Source organism: Alligator mississippiensis, chromosome 4 (assembly GCF_030867095.1).
Source record: "Alligator mississippiensis isolate rAllMis1 chromosome 4, rAllMis1, whole genome shotgun sequence".
Lineage (NCBI taxonomy): Eukaryota > Metazoa > Chordata > Crocodylia > Alligatoridae > Alligator > Alligator mississippiensis.
The window spans coordinates 119,778,102-119,803,304 of NC_081827.1; the positions used below are offsets into that span (position 1 = coordinate 119,778,102).

General features: G+C 42.8%; 1 protein-coding gene across 5 annotated transcripts in view; it reads right to left on the reverse strand.

Annotated features, from left to right (window-relative positions):
• Positions 1-25,203, reverse strand: part of RERG (RAS like estrogen regulated growth inhibitor) — a 183,240-nt gene that overhangs the window by 111,384 nt on the left and 46,653 nt on the right. The gene's annotated exons all lie outside the window — the stretch shown is intronic.

The following is a 25,203-nucleotide window of genomic DNA, read 5'->3' on the forward strand; positions in this document are numbered from 1 at the left end:
GTTTTCATTTCTGATATATGTGTAGGAGGGAATGAAATATATTTTTAAATCAACCATGTCTCCATTGTAGTCTAATACAATATTGATATGATTAATGTACTTTAATGCATTCCATAGCAAAACAGATATACTTATTTGCAAGAATCATAATTTTTTTGACAAGAAAAAAATATTTCTGTCTTTTAAAATTGCACTGCTAGTTAGATCTGAATGTTCATATTGTTAAGGCACTATAGGACCAGGCTTCATTTTTCACTTCCAGTGCAGTCACCTGTTGTAAGCAAAATGCTCTCTACACTGCAAAAATACAAAACACCCAAAAGATAAATGATCGCTGTTGTATTTCACACCTCAGCACTGGAGAGCTGGAATTTTTCTCTTGCTTTTAGATCAAAATGTTGAATACACTTTTGAAGAAAAGTTTGAATAAATTACCATTTATCAAGTAAAAAAGATCTAGTCCTTCAAACGGAGGAAGTCACAGTAAGCAAATTTGTTTAAACAAGGTCTATGGTCCTATCAAAAACCATATGAAATATCTACATCAAAATTATTTCTCATTATCCATGAACAAACAGGATACTCAAGCAAATATTTGATTAAGTTGCCTTTGCTTGAGAAATTCCCCTGGGGCATGATTAGCCAAAGCAGAATACCGTTTAAAAATAATTAGAGAAGAAGCTCATGGAATTTCTGTATTCCCATCATAAATCCAACTCATACTAGCATCACAGGAATTTCAGGTTGACCAGGAATACAGGACTAGGGCCCTTTATATTTAAGAGCTTTATTACTCAAATAATTAATAAAAATAACATGTCTATCTCATTTTCCAATTTCACTTGTGCCTAGTAACATTACCTCTCCTCTATTTTTGGATTTACTACCATCACAACAGTTTATGGCCATGAAGGCAGTAAGATTCCACTAGTGTAAAACAGTTGTAACAGAGTTAAAATTATATCATACTTCATCCTCCTCCAGCCTAGGGACAGAAGTTACATATAAACCAATCTAAGTGATCAGAAGCTGGTTTAAACCTATAACAGAAGTTCAGTGCACATAAACCAGTTTCAAAATGGCTGAAACTGGTTTAAGATGAACCTGGTTGAATGTAGCATCAGACTTAAATAATTTAGGTCAACCAGTTTACAGAACTCCTGTCCCAGATCCCTTCCTGGTTTAAGTTAAATCAGAGTCCCCCAGCATCCCAGCATGCTTTTCAGCCCTGGGCTGGGCTGTCTGCTCCAGAGAACAGGGCTGGCCACACCCCTCTGCTCTCCAGCTGGAGCAAGAGGGTGTGGCTAGTTATGCCAGCTGGCATATGGCCACACCCCCCACTGGTGTGGGTGTGGCCAGACACCAGCTGGAATGGCCCCCTAAGGCAAAGGGGCAGGGAGGGGTTTTATTCCCCTCTCCCTGCAGGGAACTGCAACTGGAGTCTGCCTGACCCAGGTGGAGCAGACCCTGTCATGGTCCCTTCCCCACCCCATCACTCTTGTGGCAGAGGCAGGGGTGAGGCCAGATAGTGGCCTGCATGGTCCTGTCATCCACCCGCCTCACCCAGGATTTAAGCTGGGGCTGCGGGGCTGAGCTATGCTGTGCCACCGGTGCTGCTGAGGGAGGGTGTGAATGGGCATGCCCAGGCTGGGACATGGTGGCAGGGCACTTCCAAGCTGGCTGTAGCTTGGGTTGGGGCCATTGGAGCTTTATGTTATTGCTTTCTGGACTACAGGAGCAGATCCTCTGTGTTATTCTAAAGCAACACGTGTCACTGGAGCTATGTACATACATTCAAAAAGCCAAAGCCTGAACTGATTAAATCTTTGCAGGTTAATCTAACCTGCATAGATTGAACTGATTCTCAAATAAATAGACATTCACTTTTGGTTCTGGAAATGCAGCCACATGACTGTAGTAGCTCAGGCTAGAAACTGGGGGAGGGCTAGAGTGAGCCCTCTGTTCCCTTGGGCAGCTGCTGCAAAGCTGGAGGGAAGCTGACCAGGGGTGGTGGGGGGGAGGGGGTATGGCCAGGCCCTGGCAGGCCATTGAGTATGATTGGGGAGGGATTTAAACCCCCACCCTGGCCTGCAGGGACCCCAGCTGGGGTGTGCCTGGTGGGGAGAGGAAGAAGGGGGAAAGCAGCCCTTGTCAGGTTTCTCCCTGAGGAGGGGTTGTGACCAGACACCAGCCAGGGCAGCACCTCAGGTGAAAGTGGGGCAGGGAGGGGGATTAAAGTCCCCTGTCCCCTCTCAGGCATGAATTGGGGCCACTGGCAATTGCTCCCAGTTCTCTGTGCCCAGGCCTGGCCAGGCTGTCATGGAGCCACAACTGGCTGTGAAGAACCCTGCCCATGGCCCAGCACAGCCTGGGCTGGGCCCTCTGTGTCTTCCCTCAGCAGTGCCCACAGGCAGCCCGGTTCAGCCCCAGGTGGAGCCGGCCCACGGAGGCAGGGCCCTTTCCAGCTGGCTGCAGCTTCATGAAAACCCAGCCCAACATTCATGGGTGATGGCTGCCCAGGCAGGGGTGTAGAGATGACACCGCTGCAGCTGTGGGCAGGTGCCCTGGCAGCCAGACTGGCCATGCAAGACAAGTCCTTTGTGCCCCCGGCTACCTGAGCTGGCTTAGAGGTATCATCGGGCCCAGACCCTGGTACCGGCTCACCATGGGGGCTTGTGTGCCCACAGCCAGTATTGCTGCCACACACCCCCGGCTGGTACTTGCTTATCCATCTGTAGCTGCCATGTTCAGGGAGCATAGTGGTGGCCGTGGTGGCTGCAGGCATGAAGGACTCATCCTATATGCCCAGTCCGGCTGCCCAGCCAGCCGCTGCCCATGTGTGCCAGGCCGGGCTGTCATGGAGCTGCAGACAGTTGGGAAGGACCCTGCCACCAGGGCCAGCCCTGCTATCTGCCCGCTTTGCCAGGCCAGCTGTGGGTATTGCTGAGGGCGGGCGTGGACAGGCCAGCCCAGGCCAGAGCACAGGGGCAGAGCCCTTTGCAGCCAGCTGTGGCTCCACGACAGTCGGGCCGAGCCTGGGCATCGGAAGCTGGGATCAATTTGGGAACACAGCTTCCAGTCCCAGCTGGAAAGGGCCCTGCCCCCGCAGCCCAGCCTGGGCCTGCCCCTCCGTACCTGCCCTCAGTAGCGTCCAGGGGCTGGCTCAGCTCAGCCCTGCAACACCAGCCCCAGGCCCAGCCTCAGCCCTAGGTGAGGTGGGTGGATAGCAGGGTCATGCCAGCCAGCTCTGGCCATGCCCCCTGCCATGCAAGTGGCCAGCAGGGTGAAAAGCAGGGCAGACCCCAGCTGACCTTAATTAGCAAGTATTAACACCTACAAAACCAGACTGAGAGGAAATAATCAATACAGACAATCAACTGCCCCAAGACAGACACAGATGCACAAGCACTCATGTCACAAGTTTTGCCTGTCAGCAGCTAGAGGTGCAGGGCCCCAGAACCCAGAAACCCTGAACCTATCTTCTTGACAGCTGGCAGGCTTCATGGCCGCAGCAGGGGCTACCATCCCTGCAGCTTTCACCCTGCTGTGACTTAATTGATCTTCTTGAAACTTGGCAGGCTTCATGCTCTCAGCTGAGGCTACCATCCTTGCAAGTTTCATCCAAATCAGACTAAAAACAAAAAAGTTATAGATATTTAATTGATTTCCCATTATACCCTATGGCTGGATCTCCGAGGCGGCTCCGAAGCCTCAGAGCTGCTTTGGCCAGATCGAAGTGGGACCCCAGTCTGGAGCTCTGGATTGGATAGCTGGCATCCGAAGCGGCTGGATCGAATAGCTGCCTACTCGCACAGGCCTAGTGGTCTGAAGGTCCACCAACCTAAAAAATCTCCCCCACTACATACCATAAAATGTCAACTCCTCTTATTTGAAGCCCAAAGATTCTTAAAGTCATTCCATGCCAGATCATATTGTACCAGTCTATCTTGCAGGCAGAAATGCAAATCTTTCTATTTATGGATTCACCAAAACCCCATTTCCATGGAAGTCATGCAGCCTGCAATACACAGAGATCAAACTCTCACAAAAGTTCAAGCACTTTTTGTCTTTAGTCAGTTCTGAATTATCATAAGAGTATTCTGTCTTGTGCTAGTTTTCGGCTTCAGTTTCTGGTTGAAAAATCAAGAAACATGAAAACATGCAAAAAAGAGTTAAATGTATTTTTTTGAATCTCAAAAATACCCAAATTTGGGGTCCATAGAGTTCAAATGTAGTCCCAAGAGCAGGTTTGGCTGGTAAATTCTTGATGTCCTTGCTGCAGATATTTCAATTCTAAAAGAAGCCTGTTAATGTCAAACATTTCCATTCTAGTATGCAGAGATTATGAGTTTATTGCTTCAGCTGTAATCTTCATGCATTTCAAGGGAAATATATTAGGAGACACTTTAACTGCATTTTCCTCAATTAACATAAACCTTGGCATTTTGTGTAATAAAGTTTAACAGCAGGGCACAAATTACTCAGGAAAGTTCATAGACAACAAACAGTCCTAAAGGAAAACCTAAATTAGGGTAAGATTTCAGATTTAAACTTTTGTGTGGGTTTTAAATGCACTTTCTAGACCCAGGTGTTCTTGCTAGTGTTTGAGTAGAAAAAATTGGGGTGGGGGAGGGCTTGGTAATGAAATATGAAGCCTTTTAGTCCAAGGTTAATCCCTCACCATAGCAAGGTAGAGAAGTCATTAATTACCACAGGACAACCCCTGTTTGGTGGTATATATCAAGTACTAGAAGTAGCCTGGAACAGATCTAAATCTCATAAGCCAAATTCTCCTGCCTATTTTGGCAGCTAAGCTCTAGTCTTCTGATGCCTGCAAAACAGCAGTCAGGTGAGGGAGGCTTCCCACAGCACAGGGAAGTCCCCCAATACATGAGGCATAAGCAGAGTATTTCCATGCCCCTGGTATCCTCAACTGCCATGACAGTCACAGGGTGCAGCTCAGGGACTAGGATATTTGCTTGGCGCACAGCTGTCCAACAATCCAGCAGCCAGTAGCTCGGAAGCTGGATGTCCATCTCTAACACCGAGCTTTCCTGGAAGATCTTGAGATAAAGGACCTCTCTAGAAAAAAAAAAAACTGTCCAAAACCACTGACAAAGAAAAACAGCTGCAAATCCACATGGGTGTTCAGTTTCAATAGCATAACTAGGGGTGGATGACTTGGGCATCAGCCCTGGGAGCTAACTTGGATGGGGCACCAGAATGGGCAGGTGCAGGGATGCCATGCCACTGCTACAGCAGCAACAATAACTGGAGCAGGTTCAGCTGGGATATACAGAGCAGATAAGACAGATCTTCTCCAACACACTCTTCAGCACGGTTCTGCCCAGGGAACAAAACTTACTAGTTACACCTCTGGTCAGTCTCAGCAGAGAGGACAAGGCTTCTATGGACACAGAAATCAAAATGGAGCTTCAGCCCATGCAGAAGATCCCTGTTGGGCTGAGGCATGTGAGCAGTGCCCGCTGTGACACTTCTCATACTCTCTGTCAGTCTCCAGGGCTCTCAGTTCTGCAGCTGTCACCACTGCTAAATGGCACATAGAGGAGAGGATTTAATGATGCCATTTGTTTCTTTAACCCCCCACAAAATCTGATGCTGTTGATGACAACTAAACACTCCTGGCATCTACTCAGGACTGTATCTGACCAAGCAGGATCCTCAAGCATGCACGTAGTCATGGCAGATCCGGAGGAAGTGAAGTGGCATGGCCACACACCTGCTTTCTGACCATGCTGCCAGAGCAGCAGCCAGGGACTTATGTCATGAAAGTAATCCCACTCCCTTCTACTCCCTGCTCACAGTCACATTCCCTCCCCTCCCCTTCTCCCTGCTATTCCTTCCTCCCCTGCCAGCCGTTGCAACAGCACCCAGGGGACGAGGGGGGCTCCTGCCCACTCCAGCTAGGTTGCATGGTGCTGGGCTCAGCCTGGGACTGCAGCAGAAGTGGCAGTAGGCTGATACATTTCCTCTACCTGCCTGCTTCCCCCAGGGGTTCCCTGCCAGCCTGGGAGCAGGAATGGGGAGGAGGAACATGCCCCCTGCCAACTGCCACAATCCCCAGTGAGTACAGCCCCTGTGCAGCCCAGTGGGAACAGATAGGAGCCCCTCTTATCTCGAGAACAACACTTGGCAGAAAAGAAGAAACAACAGGAGGGAAAGGGACATACCACTGAGCACAGAGGGGAGGAGGGGAAAATGCTTACCTAGGACTTGCCTACCTGCTGCTCCTGCAATGCTGCCTACCTGTCTTTGTGGGGTGGGGGATTAAGGGACAGTGGCTGAGAGTGGGAGGTACAGCCACCCCTGCAGCACCTGTCACTGCAACTGCACCCCACCTTTGTAAAATCCTGGATTCATTTCTGTAAGTAGCATTGTGATGAAAATAAAGGGACTACTCTGAACCTTAAAGTTAAGCACATGTTTAAGCCCCTGTAACAACATGCTGTATAAATCTTGCACATGGGATGATGCAGCTGTTGAGATGCAATAAAGATAATTAACAATGAGTCATCTAAACATTTGGGATAATCCCTTCAATTAAGGTTCTCAAACATACACTTAATTTAGATGTCATGAGATGGCTATTGTACCTTACAAAGTAATAACTGATTATTCAAAATATTTATGGAAGTCAAATTACAGTATTATGTCTAAAAATAATTATTCCACTCAATTATTGCAGATGCTGTGGTTTAAATACCATTCTTTAAAAAAAAATTAAACAGGTAGCTATTTAATGAAATGTAAAATATTTTGGAGACCTGTGGCTAAGGGTGTTTGCACTGTGGCTGAATGTGGCTACAGGAAATGCTGACATACTCAAGTTCCTTTTAACAGAGAAAGTTCGGGTACTGGTAGCAGTGGAAACACAGTGGCACAAGACTTCAGTCACCAGAACACCAGACAGGATTATGGATCTCATACTGAAGTTTCTGGTGCTCTCAGTGCCTTTGAGCTACCTATGGTATTTGTGTGCGCAGAAACTCACAGCTCTCTCATGCAGTATCACCATGCCCTGAATGCTTGCCACCCGATCTGATACCAGGTTGGAAGGAGGGTAGCTTTCATTGCTATTAACATCTATGGGATTCCTCACGTGCTTCCCCTTGAACCAGTACTGAAGCATTTGGATTGGGTGAAAGTAATCAGCACATGGCAAAGTTCAGTTCCTAATGTCCAAGAGAACACACCCAAACATTTCTAATTTTAATTCGTCTTTCACATCACACCATGGCAGAAGGAAGCAGCTCAAGTCCCACTCCCAACTTCACAATAGCACCCCAAACACAGATTCAGGGAAGCTAATATCCTCTTCAGCAAAATGGACATCTTATACTTCACGCACCCTCTCTGTGGGCCAAAATCTGTTGCTTGGTTTTGTGAAGCCTTTATAAATGGGAAGACAGTGCAAATGGATGGAAGATGTGTTAATGGCACCATCCCAAGGCATCCTTGAGCTCTCGAATCCTGATACAAAGAAAATTTTGAGGATGTATTTTGGGTACAACTTTCTATCCATCCTAAATTCATTTCTTACCTCTTTTTGTCATTACTTTTCCATCTTCATTCTCTATGCCGGTCAATTTAATGAGCTAGCTATATCCATTTATAAGTCCTGGCCACATGCCTTTGAAATTGTGGTAAAAGTTGACAAATTACAGGAGACAGAAAAAGGAAAAAAAAAAAAAAAAAAGTTTTCCCAGCCTTATTCACTCAATATAGTGAAGTTTTTATACACTTGAGAATACTGTGCCATTTGTTTTTCTACCACTGGACACACACACACTTTCAGAAATACAGAGATACAATTTTGGAGAACTTTCAGATACTCTTTCAAAGAAAACTAAAAATCAAAAACAAAATATAATTTGGGATATTACGTGCAACATCAAAAAAATATCTATTTTTGCCTTGTTATTTTTCTCTCTTGGCTAGCTCACGTATATTTTTTCCACAATTTTTCTCTCTGCATAATTTGTCAGAAGCAGCCAAATCAGAACAAGGTCTGCTCTGTTTTATGACTGTGGGTCTAGGTAACCATTTCAGCTCCCACAGCAAGTTCCAGCAAAGAATCAGGGAGGTATGAGAACATTAGATTTCCATATAAGCATACAGTGGGAACTTTGCTAAGGGCCCAACCATGGACAAGATTGTCTTCTGTGCCAGAAAGAGTGCAATGGAGGGTTAAAGGTAAGATGTCCAAAGCATAAAGGGGCTGTACGCTCATGCAGAGTGTTTGGCCAGTATATTGCATGTCCTTATGTACTACAAGACATAGATGAGTGGTCACAAAAAAATCCCTTCTATTTGTGAGTTCCTTTCTGCATATTTCTTTTCATTTGCTCAGCCATGTGGTGATAAGGGTCATGCAAGAGTCTAAAGCCACAGCTCTCAAAGGACATGGAAATAATTTTAAAGATCTTTAGAGATTATGAAGAGCTATAAATTGCACAATCTATCACTTCTGACAATTGTCAAAATGGCTCCTTTGAAAAATCAGAGAAGCATAATAAGAATTAGACCACTAGGGACCATTATTTTCCACTGCCCTACATGATGAAGAGTCATTTATAACTGTAGAGAGGAGGGGTGAGATGCTACCACATCACAATAGGGTCTTTTATACCCACTTTGCACAGGTATCAGAACAGAGATAACCACTGTTGTGCTGCCTCACCTTACCCCTTAAACCAAGTTCTCAAGCAGGCTGCTGCCACTGCTGCTATTGCCAGGTAAAACTGTCCTGTGCACCTTGTACATAACTGGACTGGGAAGGATGGCAATATGAGCTCACATTCCCCTGCCTCATTAGAGTAATTTAGTAAGTCTAAAGCAGACAGGAAAGCCAACTTGTGCTGCAGCCTGACCCTGCATGGCATCTCCTGGAAACAGAGATGTGTGGGAAAGGTGGAATGGTCCTGTGCAGTTGTTTCCAGGAGGAACATTGGGGGATGGGAATGGGAAGGGCTGCAGCACAAACCAGCTCTCCTGCCTATTTTAATCTTATCAGAGAACCCTAATCTCACAGGAAGGGGTGTATCTGCCACAGCCCTTCCCAGTCTGGCTGGATACCATGTACATGAGGCCCTTTTACAAGGCTGCAGCAGTGGCAGCACCACCTGCACTGTGACAATGCTGATAGTTCTCAGGGCATGCCAGGGTGGTACATCAGCCCAGTTGAGAACCATTGTGCTAAATACTGGATAACAAGGACCAACAATAGAACTGGGTAGGGAAAAGAAGTTCCATTTTCATAAGAACTTAAAAGTTTTGAAATCAAGCTTTGTTCAAAACTGGAATGAAAAAAAATGAAAGTTTCAAAATAACTTCATTTCAGAGAAGTTGAAACGTTCTGTTTTGATTTTCATTTCTGTATTATAATTAAACAACAAAATTTACAATTTCTAAATTAAAAGCCATTTCACAATGAAAAAAAATGCTATAAAAGTCTAAATGGAAAATGTTGCCAATGTCAGAACTATTTCCATAGGTCATTTTCTTACAGTTTAAAAAAACGATCTCACTTTCCAAAAGGTTTCAATTTTTATAAAACTGCATATTTCAACAGAATTTGCTCCATCAAAATTTCTCCAATTACTTCTACCTACAGTCTAATGGTTGGAGTAATGGTCTGGGATAGTGGGGATCTAAGATTTTTTTCCTCGTGTGCCACAAATTAGCCCTACCCCTTCCCCAAGTGCCATTCTACTCCCCTTCTCCTGCCCGATCTGCTGTTCTTCTTTCTGCTTCCTGCTTTATCTGCCACTGTGTTGCCTGTACCTTCCCTGATCTACTGTGTACCGCATACATAGGCTACCTGTGCCACTTGTGGCAAGTTGGCAATAGCTACTCCTGGTTTAGGAGATGAAACTTCTGTCAAATTTACCCTATTTATGATTGATTTGCTGTGTGATCTTTGGCAGACTGTTATTAGTTTTTTAATGTTTCCCATAATGAAAATAAGTATGGGAATATCTTTTTATGGGTTGCTATGAGAATTATACATAATACTACTCTTAAAGATGCTGTGACAAGAATTCAGTGATGGTAAAGCTTTTTGAGCTTCTCTGATGAAAGGTCCTTGTACAACCATAAAGAAGTGTTATATAAAAGTTATATAAAGGTTAGGACCCAATATGCAGGATTCTTAAAACAGACATTCTAACAGGTATTCATGGACAACTGAAGGATGAGCTTTGTTGTCAAAGATAGGACTGTGACCTTTCTAACATGACTAAAAAACCTTTAGTTCAAAGCTTATGACTCAAAGTCTGTTGCACTGTATATGGCCTCTGCTATTTTATGTAGGTTCTTATATTGTGCTCAGCGCCATAGCACTGAAGTGTCTTCTAGTAGTACACTAAACAATGTGACTAATACCTATCATGCATTTGTTCTCTCACCCTCTACACAGTGCACCATGGAGTGTTTTGTTTCGGTCTCATTATAGCATCAGCAGTTGCCATCGCTTAATCAAGGAAGTGACGTGGAGGTAGAAAACCCGGGGGGCAGAGCGAAAGTGACTAGTGCCTCTTCAAGAACAATGAATGCATGAGTTCTGTTATTTATTACCTGAAATTATTCATCTTCTTGAAACAGATTAAACAAATCAAAACCTGTTTAGCAAGAGACAGTGAACTGTGTCTCTCAGTAGAGCACCAAGTGACAGCAAGCAGCTCTGAAGTGCTGACATATCCACAGCATAATTCAGTAATTACTTGACTCTGCTTTGCAACAATCAGTTTCCAGGTGCTAAAATTGAAGGCATCAATGAAACACAAGTCGTAATCTATGTGTATGAAAAGACAGATGTTATTTTAAATCTTTATTTTTCTTTTCTCTAAAGCACTACAGTACTGCTGAAACACTTGTCCTCAGCCTTCTTTCCCAATAAAGGACCTACCTTATTAATAACATAGTAAATGCAAAGTGGTTGAAGACCAGGAGTTATGCTTGCATGCTTGCTTTATGTTAGCAGTGAACTTGATCACAGACTATCCTACTCTTGCCTACTTCTGCTGATTCTTCCTCAGACCTCACAAGAGACTGATCAATGACCTTCTGGCTCATTCTTCATGCATCCCCCCTAGAAAATACTGTAAACAGAACCTTGGACATGCAAACTTCATGTGACCCAACTTTCTTTGGTAGTTCCCAGTGCTACTGAAAACAGTGAATGGCTATAGACTTACAACATGAACCCCAAATAACTCCACTTCCCAAACTGTGAAAGCACTCTTTGATTCTCCTGTGTAGCACAGGGATTTAAGCACTTAAACCAGCTACCTTCAAAGCATCATCCTGAGATGGAATAAAATGGAAAATGAAATTGGGCAATGATGAAAATTCCAATATGCTGAATTATTCTTTGAGGTTTAAAGACCATATAGTTTCTGTATTCTCCTATGCACATTGGTATAGTGGTTTAAACTTTGTTTAAGCATGCAGCTTGTTAGGCGCATTTTTTTTTTTTTTTAAATCTCTGCCTGTTCTTTCTGACTACATTAAATATAAGTCTGGCTAAAACAAAGGAAGCCATAACCTCTAACAGAGGGTTGTTTGGGAAAGATTATGGTAAACAAACCTGATTACATTAATGCAAATGAGAATGGGACATGCTGTTTTACTCAGTACACACTGAGTAATTCCAGCTGGAAGCAGAGATGCCAAAAATACAATGCAAAAAGCTACTCTTTTGGAATTTCTCACCTGGATAAAACCAGAATGCAGTGGAAAAAAAAAAAGAAAACGCTCACAAAACAGCCTGATTTCCAACCCAAGAAGCGGAAGTGTTTTCAACTTTTGCAATTTTGTCATGTCTCCTGATATTTGGTATTTTTCTTAAATCTTTAGCTTCTAGATTTATATGCTTGCTTAAGAGCCTTAGTTTTCATTAAAAAACAGGAACAGGTTTCCAGCTCTTATGGTTGTGAAAATAAGATGAAAATTGGTCCAAATCAGAAAAAAAGACAAAAAAACTTTCATCATTTTGAAGGTGTTTTCACAATTTACGATGGATCTGATTCATGACTTTTGAACACCTGGGTTGACTACGTCACTCTCAATAGATAACCAAATCAAGAGTCAAAATGCCTAAACTTTTGCTGTTCATGCATCGCTAACATCACTGACCACTCTATAACAACCAACCAAAAGTAAAAGCAAAATGAGGGCATTATTTATTTACTAGATTTATATGCCACCCTCCTGAAAAAGGGGAGCAGTTTAAAATAAAAACAGATAAATTATAAGGATAGATAAAATATTAATATACTGTAATATTTAATAGAACAAATTCCTTAGACAACATCCCAGAACTTAAATTCACCTCCTGAAGGCCTGCCCAAGTAAAAGGGTCTTACAGTGTTTCCAGAATATTGTCCAGGCTTCGGCTGTGACAAACTGCAAAAGGGAGGGAATTTCAGAGCTGTAATATCCTGTCAAGCATAGGCAACACGTAGGGAGGGTATGGGGGGGACACGTGCTCCCCCTTGATATTGGCCACCACCGAAGCCGCCACCAGCTTCTGTGGGCAGTCGCTGCCCCCACCCTTGTTGTTGACATGGCTGCAGGTGGTCCCTGTTCGCTACTCACCATCCCCTCCCTTGCCGCTAGCACTGCCGCAGCCAGCTATAGGCAGTCTCCACTCAGCCCACCCTTGCCACCAACATCACTACAGCCACCTTCGGGCGGTCCCCGCTCGCCGCCACCATGCCCCTGCTACCACCACCTGCAGGCGGTTGCTGTGCCCCCCCCAGCCACTGAGGGCACATGTCGTTCATCAAGCTACCCCTCTGGCCAGATATTTATAAGTTGTCTAATCAACAGAGTCTGTAGGCTCTGAAGGAACTAAAACCATTAAGTCCTATGTATTTTTGAAGGGGACACTAATTGTTGAACCAATAGGAAATACATGCAAGTGAAGTACTGTAGGATTAAGGACAGAAATTGCTTGCTACCCAGAATTACATCCTTGGTTCTTCACTGTAATTCTGAGAGAACACATGCACTACAATAAAGAATTTGTGGTATCCGTTCAACTCATTTTGATACTCTGAGGGATACAAACTGAGTGTTCAATAGCTCCAAACTGTAGAACTCTGCTGAAATGATCCAGGAAAACCACCAACCATGAGGGAACCAATTTTCTCTCTCATACTTATCACTCCTACATGGCAGAGACTACCTCAAGGGACTTTATTTATTGCTGATACATACCAGATATCATTTCATTCTCTCAGCACTTCTCACTGGTGTCTTAAGTTGGGATAAGCAGGCACAAGAGACACAAAGATGAGAATGAAAGGTGAGATTGTAAATGAAATGCTTGAAAAAGAAAACAAGAATAGTATCAGACCTGTCAAGCTATCCACTCCCCTTGCAGCACTGTGCTACAAGTGTGTGAGAGTGTGTGTGTAATTAGGAAATTTAGAAGATAATTCTCAAACAAGGAAGCAACATTGACTTCAGCTGTGCTGGTGACTGAAGATTCATCATATTATTTGTTAAATATGAATGTTGGATGTAGAAAACTAAATGAAGGACATGGTCCCGGGGCCATTAAATGACAACCTGAACATCTCATACAGGGATCAATAAAAGCTCTGTTACAGTTCACTGATCTTCCAGCAGACATATGCGTATGTTCATATGTTCAGGATTTGCAAGATCAAAAACAAAACCTTGAGACTTTGAAACTGTTGAGAAAATGAAAAGAGGGAAAGTACTTGAGAAACAGACAAGAGGTAAAAGAAAACCAAAGAATATCAGAACAGAAAATGAAAAGTAAAGCATGGAATTCAGGCAGCTCAAGACTTTTCAGACACATGGTGCAAGTCAGGTGTGACTCCAAACAGGCATAAGACTAACATAAGTAAGACGAGGCAACTCTTTTGTGTCATCTTGTAGTCTTTCAGGGAGCAAATCATAAAAACAGAAATAATAATTACAATACATTTATCTTCAGAAATTACCTATTTCATTACAAAATCAGTTTCTCTGCACCTTTTAATACATGGCTTCATCTTGAGAAACCTTATAGAGAGGAATGACCTAGAGCAGCTGTGTCAAAACATACAACCGGTGGACCACTTCTAGTCTATAGAGCCACATTGTCTGGCCCACAAGGTTCCTGAAGGAGCTAAGAATATGGGGGGGAGGAGGGAGAGTGAGGGCAGACCCCACCAAAGAATTTCCAGATATGGAGTCCTGTTGGGGACATGTTTCAGGAATGGCAGGAAAAGCAATGGCTATTACCCCTGCAGCTCCCTGATGCTGCTTGCTTCAGTGCCTCTGCCACTGGTCCTGCTGCCACTGGCAGGTCCAGATCTGCTCCCCAAGGATTTGACACCCCTGACCTACAGCTGCTAATATGCACTTTGTTTTCAGAAACGTTGCTTTCCATTTCCTTCACTATTCAGTGTCATCTAGTAAATGCAAGTCCATCTGACAACAAATGAATATTCCGATGAAGTTTGCAAGAACATGTGTTATGTATTCTTTACGCTTCCTTTTTATAAAGCCAGCATTACAAATTCAGACTGTGTTTTTACTCTTCATTAAAAGCCTGCCCTTTAATATTTTATAGCTTTTCAATTTTATGCCAATAGAATCGCTGTCTGTAAATTGCAATGTTCCATGTCCTGGATACCTCGTGGCATAATTCTAATAGGCCATTAGAATGTCAAATAGGCAGAACTGTTCTCAAGGTCCAACCAAAGGAGTTGTTCCAAGCATAGTTATAGATTTTTTTTGGTAGCATTCACCACTATTTTTACCACTGTATGTCATGCATTCATTAACACATCCTCACAAAATTCCTACGTGAAGATCTAGATTATCAAGAGTTCATGGCAATATTTCTGAATGCACAATACATTCAAACAGGGCCAAATTGTCTAAAAACTTGGCTCTCATTTAGCACCTAAATAAGGACTGGATTTTTAGAAACTTCCAGCACCTCTTGTTACAATGTTTGTAAATCAGATTTTCCATAGAGCTCAGGATCCAATACACCCAACTCTCTTGTTAATCTGACCACTTATTTTGGAATTTAAATGAAATCTGAGTTCTTTGAAAGAAAATCTGTCAGCAAGCATGTATGCTAAGTCTCTGAAAAACTGAATTTATAATATAGAGTTCACTGCCTTTTGGCAGAAGGCAAATTAAGAGCTGGGTTAAAGCCCCTGTGCAAAACAGCACAAAAGCTTCTGCTTACATGTGGGAGCAGGCAAAAACAAGAACAGAACCTTGACTCTTTCCCTCCAGTGTCTTAATCTACAGGTCATTCATTCCTCTGTACTTCTGTCCTCAAAAACTATGTTTTTGATTTGTGGTGGCATGTGTATTTAATACTAAAGCCATCTGCATCCCAATAGTGTGCGGTCAGCATGAAGTGCATGTTTAAGGTGTAAGACACTAGGGGTTATTATTTATTGCAGTTCAGCTGTTAGAGCTGCTACAACTTTGCAGGAACTTATATTTGACCCCAAACAGAAGAAACCTGGTCCAAAATTTCGAAACAAGCTTCTGAGCTTGTACATTTAACGGGCCTAATATGAGACAGTAAAGGCCATACTTACAAAGGTCCTGTGTACCTATGGGTCTTGCTGATGTCAATGGGAGCCATGAACAAGGCTAATATGTCTTCAAGCTGGCCTCAGAATCATAATGATAAGGAAAACCTAAAGTAAGGAAACTTCATTTTCTCCAATTACTTCTGTCTCCCAGTTAAATAAGCAATTCTTCCCTCTGCATGGTTACATTTTTATAAACATCCAATTGGGCCTCATCACTGTGACAGATCAGAAAGTGCAGGCAGCTCTGAGAAGGAGCTCTCTTCTGATAAAACTTTTATAAGATGCTGCATTACTTCAGAAAGCAAGGTGCAGATGCCTATAAGAAAATATAAGCAAGATTTCCAATTTTAATTTCAAACAGTAAAAGCCCAAGTAGAATGACTCACCGCTCTTCAAAAACTAACCCCACAGGGAAGAACAAAATGCACAAAAAAGAACAAAAAAGCACAAGAATATACATTAGACAGCTATAGCAAACTTCATTTTTTAAATAGTCTGGGCTCAGGCAGTAATTTGTTTGTAAAACTGGTAGAGAATGAGCAGCTGCAAAAATATATCATAGCTTCTGATAAAGGTAAGTAATAACTTAGCAGCAGCATCCTGGTCTAATTAAACAAGTTACTTTAGGAGAGAGTAAGTAAATGAGTAGTTCTGTTGTCACTATACAGCCTATAATACCTAATATAATGGTATCCCAGCAACCAGGGGATACTGTAATAATCAAGCTTTTCACTTATATAGAACCTTACATGTGTAGGTCTCAAAGCACTTCATAAAGAGGACAAGGCATAATTATCTTGCTTCCAGTTTGTGGGGAAAAAAGTACGTTAAATGAATTTCAAGTTAAGTGACTTGCCTAACATCACGTTGTGTCAGTGGCAGATTTGGGAAGAGAACCCAACAGGACATTACTCAGCAACAAAGCTTCCCATTACATGAGGCACTGCTACAGACCCATCTGTCTCTAAGTCAGGGACCCCACCCACCTTTAACCTAGCATTTTGCTTTTCTCATTGCTTGGATGTGCATTTGTATAGCTGGATCCTGTTTTCCATTTGTTTACCTGACTCAATCACACTTCAATGTCTATTAGAGCTGCTTGGTAAAATGCCAGCAAACACTTTTTCATTAGGCATTGCTTGTGCATCCACTCCATCTACAAAGGTGGTTCGATTTTGACAAATATTTCTGTCAGAAATTAGGCAGCTTTTGAGGCAGGAGACTGCAAGGCTTTCAACATCTGATGAAAGTGAGCTTTAGCTCATGAAAGCTTAAATTAGTCTAAGATGCAAATCTACCCTGCCTTCTAACTTGGTTTCAGACTAAGAGGTATAAATATGTTTTTGCCACTAGGCAACCAGCTGAATGGACTGCCCTAGAGTCAGAGACCTCATTGCTTTCCTTTTCTCAAAGGATGCTGCAGCTTTTTGGGATGGAGAGCTATTGATTGTCCACAACTGGAATTAAATGAAATTTTGAAATGTATAAACCCTCTGTAAAACAACTCCCTTTCTCTACACAGCAATGTTTATCCACTCAGCAACAGTGAGAGAGGTGTTAAAATATAGCTCACTGTGCTCTTCTATGTTAACTAATGCCTTTCTAGGGCTAATGTGAAAGAGGAGGTGATACCACCTATACTGTGGTACTGAATTGATGTAAAGTTGTCACGGATCTCTCCTTTCAGGGGGGAGGGAGGGCTCTGCCTGGGAGCTCCATGAAAAGCCTTGTCCATTCTTCCTCCCTTCAGCCAAGTTCTAGAGGGGCAAGCCTCTGGCTTCAAGACTCTGGCTCTTCTTCAAAGGCAGGAAGGGGAACAGTAGAGAAGGGTTGTCAGAGTGCCAACATCCCAAACAGCATAGCAGACACCTCTGCTTCAAACAGTCTTTATTTTGCCACCATAGATTCTGTCAGCAGAGTTCTTAAACAGCTTCTGAGCACCTTGGCTAGGGACAGAAGTTACACATAAACTGATTTAAGTCTTCAAAAACTGATTTAAACCTGTAACAGAATAGAAGCTCACTGCACACAAACTAGTTTCAAAACGGCTGAAAATGGCTTAAGACAAACCTGATTGAATGTAGTATCAGGCTTAACAGATTTAGGTCAAACTCGTTTATGGAACTTCTGTCCCAGATCCCTTTCTGGTTCAAGTTAAATCAGAGTCCCCCAGCATCCCAGGATGCTTTGAAGCCCTGGGGTGGGCTGTGCTGTCTGCTCTGGAGAGCAGGGATGGCCCCACCCATTTGCTTCCTAGCTTGAGCAGTGACAGCTGGGTGACAAGGGGTGAGGGGGCAGCCTCTGCCAGGCTATTTCTTGCTCATAGCTGGAATGGAGGGGGCAGGGCTTAGGATGGTGAGAGAAGGGAAGGAGGGGGGACCTGAGACAAACTGCCTCAGTCTCTGCTCCCAGAAGGCATCTGCTGTGCAGAGGTGTCCTTCTCCTCCATTCAAACTAGTTTTCTGGCACATAGCCAGACTGGGCTGTGTGTCCACTTCCTCTTCCTGCTGCCCACAAGGTCTCTTGATTTGCAGCCCAGAATCACAGCAGGAGGACTCTGCAAGGTTGTTCCGTTCTGTTCAATACATGCTTGCTTCAGAAAAAGGGCTATTCTTGTTCAAGCCACCCACCCCCTCCTCAGCCTGGCAGGCACTGCTCACTCCCACCTGCCCAGGCAGACCCTAGCTAGCCCAGAGCTGGGCCTGGCCACGCCCCCTCCGCCCAAGCAGGGCAGGGGGGAAAAGCCTTGGAGCTGGCAGGCTGGGAGGTGTGCTCTAGCATTCCCCAGCTTCTGGGTTGAGCCGCCGCAGGCACGTGCCTGCATTTCCTGAATCAAAAGTGAACGTCAGTTCACTTGCTTATCAGTTCAATCTCTTCAATTTAGACTAACTTGCAGAGACTGAATCAATTCAGCCTCAAACTTTTTAACTCTCTGTACTTAGTCCATATCACCAGCTTGACTGTTCCCTTGTGCTCCTTCTCTCCTCCCTGGGATTCCTTCTTACTTCCTCTCCAGCTTCCTCCAAGCCTCCTTTTCATCTTCTCAGAAAGATACGTATAATGAAGTGTAGCAAAAATATAATAGTTAACTCAGGAACTAACAGTCACCCAATAAAATGCAATGCAATGTTATTAAGAACCAGAGAGCAATCTCTGAGGCATGCTGCCAAGCCCAGACTTATCTTCTCCTGGGGTGAAAAGTGCACATATATGTACTTAATTTACCACTTCCCCACTTCCAAATATCTGGAGCATTCTTGGTCACAGATGTCTAGCTGGAATGAGAGCGTGGAGAACCAGATCTCAAATCTGCCTCATTGATACTTGCTGTTTAAATAGACCCTTAATATTTCCTAGCTTGTAACAGGCCTTCTGTTTTTTATACCTTTCTAGCATCTTCTATCTTATTGCCTCACAACAATCCTGCAAGGAAGAGGAAACATTTTGGAGCTTGCCAAAGATCACACCAAAATTCCAAGGCAGGAAGGAGAGAAGTTACCAGGTGGCCAAGATAGCAGGAAAGAGAACAGAGATATTATAGCTGGCATGTCATGCACCTTTCATTCTGCTAGCCTCCATTTTCTTGGAAGTCCACAAGGGTATAGGAATCTTCATTTTCTATCCAGAAATGTCAGGTAGTATTGTAGTATTTCTACCGGAGGAATAAAACCTGGATTTCAGCATTTCAACAGTGAGTGAAATAATTTATAGGTCTCAGATCCCGCACTGCCATCTGCCTCCTTGCAAGACTATGATGATATAAATAAACCGAAAAGCAGAAAGATGTTCTTAGCAAAGGACTGCCCCATTGTAGCATCATCCATACCTGAGGTGAAGCTAGTCAAGCAGTTAGTTTAAGTGGGAAGTGTGTAAAGTCAGAGCAGGCTACACACCAGCAATCTCTGGCTGCTGAATCATAACCTGAAGCTGTCATTAGCACACTTAGGAGCAGCCTCTGGCCTGGTCTAATGCACTGGGACTGAAGCTGGGGCCGATACAGAATTGGAACCAAAACGTGGAGCTGGGATTTGCTCTGCTTCTCCGCTGTTCACAGAATCTGGCCCATGGTGTTCTGGCAGACTTCCCTCAGTGTCCTGAGGGAAAGGACTCTTAGGATCTTGGTGCTATCCAGTGGAATTAGCAGAGTGAAATTCATGTGCTTTTAAGGCTTCAGAATTGTTCTTTGTGGTTTGGGATCTTCTCGGTGAAAAGTAATTTTTAAATGTCTTCTATTACCATAGCACTGGGAGTGCTCAATAGGGATTAGGCATGGCATTTTGTTCACAACAGTAACTGTTAAATGAATACTAAGAACTACAGTAAATATACAGCATACAGCCACACCTTACAAAAGAACTACTATGCAAAGCAAATTGACCATGCACATTTTTTCATAATGCTTCTGCCACCTGCACTATAAACACAACAATGATCCAATTTAACCAGTGGTATGACAAGGCCTTTTCCCTCCAAATTCTATGGGCTTTTAGAATTTGGCAAGCCTCTGAATGAAATTGGCCAGGTGCAAACTGCTTTTTGCATCTTTATTTCTGTTTTCTTTGCAGCATATTAACTATGAATAATTAAACAGAACCATTTACAGTGGCAGTATCTGTTTTGGCAGACTGTTTTGTCCTCAAGCTGCCTTTACACTTAATTCTTGCAGTTCAAATAAAGCCTTCTCATCCAATACAGATTTACCTGGAGATAACAAGTAACAAAGGACTGCTCTCATATTCCTCCTGCCTCAATGTGAAAGTCATCATGAACTTGTCACTCAGTGACATGTTCAACTGGAAAGCCAGAGCCACTCAAAACAACTTTTTTTACTACCGTTCGCATGAATATTAGACGTTGCAAGCCCAAAAGTACCTCTTCTGTTTTTCTCACTCTTTGCTTTCTATATTGATGCTAAACTGCATAAGAGATGTGTGAACCTGACAGTGTAGTATAGGACCAAGAGAGTGCTGCTACTAGCCGATTATGGGGCAGTAAGAGAGAAACTCTTGACTTCTAGCAAGTGTGGGTTTGTCTACGAGCTCTGCTACCGAATTCTGTTGTGCTATATCCTACTGTACTTATAGGAGGCCAAAATCCTGAGCTAAATCCCTGAGCAAAAACTAATTGATCAGGGATCTTGGGTTCCGATGGGTCCTGGAACCTAGAGCTGCTGGTCTGCCTGATCTTATTTCTGGGAAGAAATAGAGCACCTGGCCTACAAAATGCCAGAGAAGTCTGCAGCCTATTCTGATCAAAGGAAAAGTAACAGCACATAGGCCCAATGAGGCAAGATATAAAAAAAGAAGCATCCCAACAAGCGCCCAGCTACAGGAGTTCTACCAAGGCCATGTGATATGAACCTATTTTCAAATTGATGCTTTGTGCACTTTTTTGTAACCCTGGTCTATTCTTGAGCTATAATAGTAGAAGGAAGCCAAGTAATATGGCTCTCCTCATAAACCATGCTTGCATAACCTTATACCACCTTTATTAAGACTGTAAGCTCTGAGGGTGGGGCATCTTTTTGTTTCCTGTTTTTACAGAAGGAATTTCTAATCCCAAACTGGGGTTTCTAGCTGTCACAAAAAAAAAATGCCAACACTACTGGACACAGTGCCTTTTTTCTTCTCAATATTTTCTTAAATTGGCAACCTTCCCTCTCTTTATCCTGAACTCCTCCCTTTCCCATTTCTCCTGGGCCAGTTAGAGCAGTTCTTCTTATGCATCTTACATTATCAGCCCCAGAACTCTCCAGGACCACACAGAGCTGCAGGATATCAGACAACTAACTATAGTTAGCTAACTCTGGATTAAAATAGCAAATAGTGTAAATGCCTATTGAATGGGTAATCATTAAAGTTCAATGCCCACACTGACACAAAAACCTCTATAGTTCCCACCCAGATTTTCCTCCTTACATTCCTACTAGATAAATTGACTCTTTTTATTGTAGCCTTTCCCTGCTTTTGCCCTGCAGAAAATCTTATTTTCACTTAAAATTCATTCGAAAAGGTGGGGATGTGTAGACGAAACGGGGGCCCTAAATTGAAGTGGTGGGCTTTTAAACCTACTGCTTCAATTTAGGGCAAAGTAAACCCCGATGTCGTGCACACACCCCACACTTACCTGCCTCTCTGGTGGTGGGGAGTGAAGGGCAAGCTGCTGGTGGGCGAAGCTGTCCCTGGGCAGGGGGGAGGTGGTGCTTCCCTCTGTGGCAGCAGTGCACCCCCCCCACCCCCCCCAGGTGGCACCTGCCTGCAGGCACCAAGCTCGGGCAGTCCCAGGGGGCACTGCAGCCACAGAGTGAAGCACTGGGCCCTTGTGCAGCTCAGGCAGGCAGGCTACGGGGGGGTGGAAAAAAAATCAGGTTTTCTTGGGTGGAGCCTGCTTTCCCAGGCTGCTGCCAGGCTACCTGCAGGGCTTCCTGCAGAGCCCCTGAGCTGCATGAAGCCTGGTGCTTCGCTCCGTGGCTGTAGGGGCAGCAAACTAAAACCCCTCTAAAAGTTTTAGTTTGCTGCGCCCCAAGTCATTTAAGGCGCATTATGCCACCAAAATTCCTACAGCGGCTGGAATTAATGCACAATACTCCGCTGAGGCGTGCAAATGCTGACACCATTAAAGCAGTGCAAAAGCATTTAGCCCACTTTAAAGTGTTATGCACACATGCTCCTCATTTTGTCTACACGTGGCTTGTTATTCAGTCTCATCCAGACACAGTTCCAAATATAGATTCTTAAGTGACTGACACTTTTGACCTTTGAAACTTTCTCACCCATCTAAAACCAACAATGTAAGATGGACTGAGGGAAAACAATTACTTTTCTAAATGCAAACAGTATTTGAAAGAAGTGAAAATATAGAAAGGACTAAGCAAAATTCAGATTTGGATTCAGATCAGAAACCAAGACTTTCCAAAATTTGGAGGGGATGTAGATACAGAGTTCCATTTAAGTCCATCTCTGAGCATAGAGTGTACTGCAGTGAAGAGATCTTCTACCAAACACCCTATAAACCAATTAAACCCTATAAACCCTTTATTTCTTGATTTGGGAATGCTGGATCAACCTTAGAAGTCTGGATCCAAAATTCTGAATTTTTCCATTCCATTTCTACTCCCAATATGCAACAAAATTGGCCTTAGTCACAGGCCTCAGAAACATAAGTATGGATCAAATCTAGGATCTTTGGAAATTAAATGATCTAAAGAACTCCTGTACCTATGCAACTGCATTGTTAGCTTGCATTGTCACCAAGGACTGATCCTGATCCCCTTTCTCCTGTTTGGTAACACCCTGAAATTCAAGTCCTAGATTGGAACTAATGATGCCACAAACTTATTCCCTATTGTGTGTGGGAATTCTCATGTCAAACCTATCAAGGAACTAAAACCAATATCCTTTTCATTAGGTCACATAAACAGCAGTGAAAATCCAAGAGGACAAAGTTCTGACCATCAGCACTGACTGGAAAAAACAATTTAAAATGGTTTCATTCAAAAAATGTAATGCTTTCTAAATCAAAATGTTTTTTGTAATAATTGTTTTTGCCAACTTTTTATTTATGAAAAAAGAAAAAAAATAGCTCTGAAAAAGCAATGGCATATTTCATTTAAAAAGCTCTCGTTTTTTAATTTTGTGACTTATCTATTGTAATGTATATGCCGTAAAAATTGAAATGAAAAATAGTTTTGTCTGAAGCTACTTTCGGGACAATTTCTTAAGCAGACAAATTAAAAATCATGGATTTCATCCAGATTGGACCAAAAACTTTCCACAAAGCTTTACAGAGCTTTACCCTCAACCCCTACCCGACTCAGTGGAATGCAGGTACTCAACAGCTCCCAAAATCAGTTTCAAGCAACACTGAAGACTTACCTACTGGTTACACATTTTCTGAACCAGCTCCATTAATGCTTTCTGAACATCTTCTTTTCTATATCCCCCCCATATCCCCCCCCCCCCAATAAGAAATAAAACAGAGACCCTGAGTATCTGGAAAACTTATTATAAAAGTTATTTCTTTCTCTGTTTTTTGGCTTGTAAAAGAGATATTAACCACCCTTCCCTGATCAAATTCCAGCTCTTATAATTACTTTCTGTTTATCATAAATCCTACATTTTCATCTTGATTCATCTTTACTCAAGTCAACAGTTCGTAATGTACTTCATGATTTTTGTAAATCTAAACTACTATATCAACGTCAGTCATCATTAATATTTGCTTGCTGATTTCCATAGCAGATTAGCAAGCGGTATTTGAACTTCCCTCCACCGCTGCATATTTTGCTTTGACATTTCCAAAGAATTAAATCATATTTACATCTGCAAGCCTGTTTTGTGCTTTTAGTGTCTGGACACTGTTGAAACAAGGTTTTTAGGATAATATCTGTTTAAATAAGTATTCAATAGTTAAAATGGAAATAAAAATCTCTACATATCAAAGTATGACATTGATGGAAAAAACCATCTTGGACCAAGTTATTTTGAGTGGATAAGAAGTACACTGTCCTTTTAATGTTATATTTTTGTACGGCAGTAGTTGCTCAACAGATAGCAGGAAGTGGTTCCTTAGCCACTGTGATCCATATTCATATAAACATATACACCTATCTGCACCATCAACTTGGCTATGGCTCATTTATTTTTTTTCCTCAGGAATAAAGAAATCATTTAAGGTTATGCCAAGTGTGTCAACAATTGTTCAGTAAAATACACTAAGAAAACATACTGGGGGAAATGTGCCCTTGGTGTAACTGTATTCCAAATAATGAGGTTACTCTTGGGGAAAAACTCATCCATACAATCTAAAAGTGATCAAGACCGTACACAGAAAGGAAGATATGGCCCAAACCCGCAGTCCAAGTTCAAGCCGAACCTATTTCAGGCTTGAAAACGTCTGGTTAACTTTGTTTTTCATTTTTACTTGCAAACTGCTATGCTTCCATGTTCTTGTCCAACCACAAACAAGACACTTTAGAAACCACACTTAAAAAGGATATTCTTCTGAGATTTCCATCCCAGCTTTTAAGATATTCAGATATTTGAGATAAACATCTGAAACTTCTGGTCAATTATCTGAATGAGCTGGCTAAAACCTTCTATAAAGTAAAAAACTTTTACTAGAAAGATACAGTTTCAAAACAAAACTAGATACAGAACATTTGAACTAGTTTTAAAGAATGTGGGGAGGGAAGCTCCCCCTCACCCCATTAATATAAGCTATATCCCTGTACCATAGCCTCAGCCTATAAACTCTGTAAGGATAATATTTTTCATGGTGCAGCTGAATAATACAAAGCCTATGAAACACTTCTCTGTTATGAGGGTTTTAATGGGCTGGAGCCCAGTCCAACAACATCTTGGCCACCCAAAAGAAGGAAGAAGAATCTAACTAGCTGCAGCTCCTACAAAGCTGGCAGTCTCCCTTGGCTAAAGGATGCCCCCTTGGTTTTGCCTTTCAGTGGTGAACAAGAGTCTCTTTTACTTTTTTGGTAGGGTTCTGTTGAATTCAGTGTTGTTTCTTGGGGAGGAGTTTGGTGGGAAGATTGGTGATGGAGTGACAGTTGAAACCCCTTGTATGAGAGAGGATGAGGGCTTGGAGA